This window comes from Agrilus planipennis, unplaced genomic scaffold, assembly GCF_000699045.2.
Source record: "Agrilus planipennis isolate EAB-ADULT unplaced genomic scaffold, Apla_2.0 scaffold188, whole genome shotgun sequence".
NCBI classification, from domain to species: Eukaryota; Metazoa; Arthropoda; class Insecta; order Coleoptera; family Buprestidae; genus Agrilus; species Agrilus planipennis.
The window spans coordinates 205,292-210,685 of NW_020442403.1; the positions used below are offsets into that span (position 1 = coordinate 205,292).

Sequence of the window (5,394 nt, forward strand, 5' to 3'; positions counted from 1 at the left end):
AAAAAAAAAATAAAAACATCTACAATCAACAATTACTTCAAATTAAATGAACAAAAATAAGCATGCAAAATAAAAACTAATTTAAATAAAATAAACTACAAAAAAAACATGCAAAATAAATAATTAATTCTAATGGATAGAGCATGCAAGATAAAGAAGTATTTTAACTACAGGGTGTTCCTTGTCATCTCCATCGTCGATCTGAAACAGATAGGGTGGTAATCAATTAATAACGAGTAATTAATATTAACTGTGTCATGCATTCTCACCTTAATTAGTTGCAGAATATAACGTTCCAGTTTACAGGTGTGAAAAGTAAACCAAATGCAGGAAAAAACGGTACAATTCATGTTTCAGTGAGATCCAAAATTTGCAGTTGCATTCATTCATCGGTCGAAAATTAACTGCATGATGTTGCAAGATATTAACAACAAATCATGGAACAAATCCAGGGAAAACGATACCATGGTAGTCACGAGGTGTTTGAGTAGCCAGCATTACAATTAACTCCCATTTTCTCTCATTTATTGGCTAATCTGTAGAGACGGACAAGAAATACGAATTAATTGCACTATTAAACAAGGAGATGAAGTTAAATAAAAATACACTTAAAAGCAAACATAATAGTAACATTTTCAAGTAAAGCACAGCAAAGTAGGAAAACATCTCCTATGTTCAAAAATTGAGTATTTAATAAAAATTGTTTTCTCCTTTGCCCTACTGTTTTATTTCTTGCATGATTCTAAAAACAAATTAAAATATGTGCTGCATCGCTGTGTGCTGATGGATCTGGAATATTACTGTTTGAAACATGTCACAAATGTCTAAAAAGTTGAAGTTTTTGGAAAAGTTCAATGGAAATTTCACATCTATTATATTTAATTAATATTACTACTTACTGATTCATTGTCATAAATCCTTCCGCTATCAACACCAACACACTGTCTCCGTTTCTCGTGGAAAAAGGCACTTTTACTCTCCGTCGAGATACCGCTACATCCTGAAAAACAGATGATATGACGAATGCTCCATAAGACATGCAGACAAAATCCAACCTAGTGGTTGTATAATTTAAAAATTAAAATCAAAATAATCTGAAGTACATACGATTAGTTAATGATTTAGATTCACAAAAAATTTTAAACAAAACTTTATGGGGAAGACAACAATAGAAATGCAATCAGAGATTCAATAAATCCTTTTAGCTTTAGATTTAAAAGCAGGAAGCGAAGAGTTATTTGCTATCGTGTTTTGCTTGTTTATGATCAGCACATAAATTTTTTTACATACTCTGTATGAAATGAAATTGCATATTTAGTTTATAAACAAGTTCAAGTTTCATGTATTCGACGTCGTTTTAACATTAAATGCTATCAAGAGAGGATATTATATATAACTCTGAAACGTTTCGTTTGAACTTTTATTGGTTCTAGGTATGTATGTGTCCAATGTCTACTATTGTAAGTAATATGTATTTTCTCTTATCTTTGTTTTGATAGTCGCATCGTTTTTTAATATCATTAATTCACCGCTTCAGCCAAAATTCCTTTATACTTCGACCGTGCGAGCTTGTTGGGGATTTCAAAATTAATGTTCAAAACGCCGTTTATAGTTTTTGATCACAAATAAATCCAATAGGTTGTAGATTTATTAAAATTCAAAACATTGGAATAACTAAGGAATATAAACAAAAAGATGAAGTAGGAAGATGAACTCTTCTTACTATATATCCACAAGAAGTTCGAGAAGCTTTTGCCTTCAATTTATCAAAAATAAAACCCAAATATCAGAAAATCTAACATTGCCTCCGCAATTGTAGGTATCTAAAAGTTCTAGTGCAACAACAACTACACCACTAATACTATCGAGATATTTAATTTCCTGAATTTCTGAATTTTTACCTTCGTCGACTTTCTTACGTACAAATAAATAAAAAAAGAAAACAATCAGAAGCTTCGAAACTAAGAGACTATCTACAGTGTAGGACAAATGATTATGATGATGGAAAAATTAATATGTTAGATTATCTCAAACTAACGTCACAGAGATTTTGAAATGTATTTTATTTAAGATGACTGCATATGTGCGTTAATAAATCGTATCATAAGAAACTGTTTTTTATTAATTAGTAATATTGTAGATTTAGTTACATAGAAGATAAATGTATAAAAGGTAAGTGTAAGGTAAGTCTGTAATGTACGTCTGCAACCAATATTTTCCGGCGGAGTCTAATAGATATTCTATTTACTCTCAATATGTACTGAGCGGCCGAATTTACATTTTAACTTAATGACTTTTTATATCTGTCTTAATAACCGGCAGAATTTACCACTGCCCGAGGAAACAGGAGTACGGTTATATTGATGTGTCATAAAGCCATTTGTGCTATTGTCAGCTGAGCATTTTGTGACTGTATTAAAGTGTCTCTTCTGTATTCAAAATGGAAATGTCCTGTATTAAACTAAATACCAAAGAAATTGCTAATATTACATTCATTTTAGCAAATACGTAAAATTTAGTCACTTGGGAGGTAGTACCTTTAGAAATAATTGAATGAACGGTGAGTAATAAGACTTTCAGTGTCTTTAAAAAGTACAGATTTAATTTTAAAATAAAAATACTGGAGTAGAGGTAAAGTAACAAATTAAGTAAGTAAATAGTAAATTTGCTCTTCATAAAAAAACGATATCAATATTAATAAAGTATTAATGTGTCTAATGCTTTAACAGTAAAAAATTCTCAATAGGAATATTAAAACCAGTGGCATAGTAAGTCCGAAATGAGTCTTTTTACGACTTTTATACGATTGTGGTGAAGCTCAAAAGGGAGGTAGGTAATGTTTTTCTACAAAATAAACAAAAGCACCTAAATTAACGAAATAAATTTAGGTATAAGTACAATAAACTTTTCCTATTTTAAATGTAAAAAGAACTATAGAAATCAGCTGTATCATTGATACAACTGATAAGGCTGTGTAGTTAAAATGAACATATAATTAAAAATAACAATAACAATTAAAAGAATAAAGTAATGAATAAATTAGTAAATTAAAACCCATACACTAACACAAACGACATTCACAATTAAAACAGCTTCAATTAAATCTTTTTTACTGCAACTGAATTTTTTACTGTCTGTATATGTCTAGTACAATCTATCCTGAAGAAGATTTAATACAATAAAACGAAACGTCGGTTTGATTATAAATACAATAACTGAAACAGTTTTTACCCCTTACATTGCTTGAATTAGTTCTATTGATAAATATTAGGGTGTAATATTTTAGATAATAAATGAAACTTGATGAAATATTGAAGAACTCGAACTTCTTTTCTTTTTTAATGAATGAATCAGTGTTCAAACACCTTTAGGTACCCTTTTTCTTTTGTTTCAGTCCGAACACGGAGATAGCAGATATGAAATCTCAACCTGAAATTGATAAAATATATCAATCGCTCCAAATTTCATCATCACTAAGATAAAAAGTAAGTACTAGCTTATTATTATTAAGGATTGTATTTTTATTATATTTAACTATATACTACACCTATATTCGTAATAAATTATTGAAGAAAACCCACTTCGAAGAATATGATTTATTACAAGAAAATTAATTAAAATTAAGAAAATTAGATAAAAACCCCTCATAAAATGTAATATATGTGATTATAATTAGCTCTCAGATATATTAACGATTGATAAATTATTTTTAATATCGATAATCTTTAATATTATCAAAAAAATAATTTTAAGTGAATTTTGACTCAATCAATAGCTGACAGTTCTGTAATTACACATTTACTTACAAATAATAATTTTAGATTTCAATGTAAATTCGAAGGGTGGTCCAAAAGTAATGATTAGTTATTTCGAGTAGGCATAAAAGTCCAAAAGAATCTTTTTTTGCTCTTTCTTCAATACTCACAAGATCAGCATAAAAAAATCGTATAAACAAAGTTCGATTTCAAGGAAGTGCATTTATTTGAATATGAACCGTCGAAGAAATAACGTCAAACCAGTGATTAAACCATTTCTAAATTAATTTTGTGACATATTTGTTAAAACCAAATTGAATTTTATTAGTAATCTTAATAAAAAATGTAATTCGTACGAATAGGGTGGCTATAAGGGTTGGTGGGTGAGGGAGAATTGTCTCCTAAATATAGTGTTTAAATAACAATATAACAGTTTCTTAATTCCGTAGTTGTACTTGTAGAAACAGAAACAGCTTCTTATTATAAAGAAATGCTATTACGGATTTAATTTTGAAAATTCAACCCTTATTTGGGTACGTTGTATAACGAACTATTGTGCAAAATTTTATGTAGTATTACAGCCAGCAAAAATTTAATAATAGAAATATAAATTGAAAATATAGTATCTTATATTATTATTTTAAATTATGTGGCTATTTAACTTTAAATTTTTATTTTTCTCATAAATTTAAAAGCAAATCTTTGTATCATCCTTAAATATTATATTCTAGAACATGATTGAAACTACAATCGAAAAAATTCATTATCATTATCTATCTAAAATATCCTGTTTCATGTTATAGGAACATCACAAAAGCTCTGGATGCCGTGTGTTATGGACCATTCATCATATCAACCGTTTTTCAGTCGAGGATGTAGCGGTATCCCAACGGAGACTAAAAGTGCCTTTTTTCCACTAGAAACGGAGACAGTGTGTTAGTGTTGATAGGGGAAGGATTTATCACAATAAATCATCTAAATTGCTTTTTACTGAATTTTCTTTGCAATTTAAATTTTATTCTTGTCTTTTTCTTAGCTATTTTATTTTTTACTTTGTAAACTTTTGAGTTAACTCAATTGTAATTTATTGTGATACGTAAAACCCTTCTAAATTGCTTTTTACTGTATTTTCTTTGAAATTTAAATATTATTCTTGTCTTTTTCTTAGTTATTTTATTTTTTACTTTGTAAACTTTTGAGTTAACTCAATGTAATTTACTGTGATACGTAAAACCTTTCTAAATTGCTTCTTACTGTATTTTCCTTGAAATTTAAATTCTATTTTTGTTTTTTTCTTAGGTATTTTGTTTTTTACTTTGTAAACATTTGAATTAACTCAATCGTAATTTAGTGTGACAGGTAAAACCCTTCTAAATTGTTTTTACTGTAAATTCTTTGAAATTTATATTCTATTTTTGTTTTTTTCTTAGGTATTTTGTTTTTTACTTTGTAAACATTTGAATTAACTCAATCGTAATTTAGTGTGACAGGTAAAACCCTTCTAAATTGTTTTTACTGTAAATTCTTTGAAATTTAAGTTCTATTCTTGTTTTTTTTCTTAGGTATTTTGTTTTTTACTTTGTAAACTTTTGAGTTAACTAAATTTTAATTTACTGTGATAGATAAAACCCTTCTAAAT

The 5,394-nt window shown here is 27.9% G+C and overlaps 2 long non-coding RNA genes across 2 annotated transcripts; one reads left to right on the forward strand and one right to left on the reverse strand.

Annotated features, from left to right (window-relative positions):
• Positions 1 to 122: 122 nt before the first annotated feature.
• Positions 123 to 994, reverse strand: LOC112906273. The gene is made up of 3 exons (XR_003232238.1): positions 900 to 994; positions 270 to 536; positions 123 to 201 (listed from the first exon to the last, which is right to left on the reverse strand). It is a non-coding gene; the product is annotated as an uncharacterized LOC112906273 (long non-coding RNA).
• A 1,337-nt stretch (positions 995 to 2,331) lies between these two features.
• LOC108740280 lies at positions 2,332 to 5,329 on the forward strand. Its single transcript, XR_001938308.2, has 3 exons — positions 2,332 to 2,560; positions 3,395 to 3,485; positions 4,559 to 5,329. It is a non-coding gene; the product is annotated as an uncharacterized LOC108740280 (long non-coding RNA).
• Positions 5,330 to 5,394: the final 65 nt, after the last annotated feature.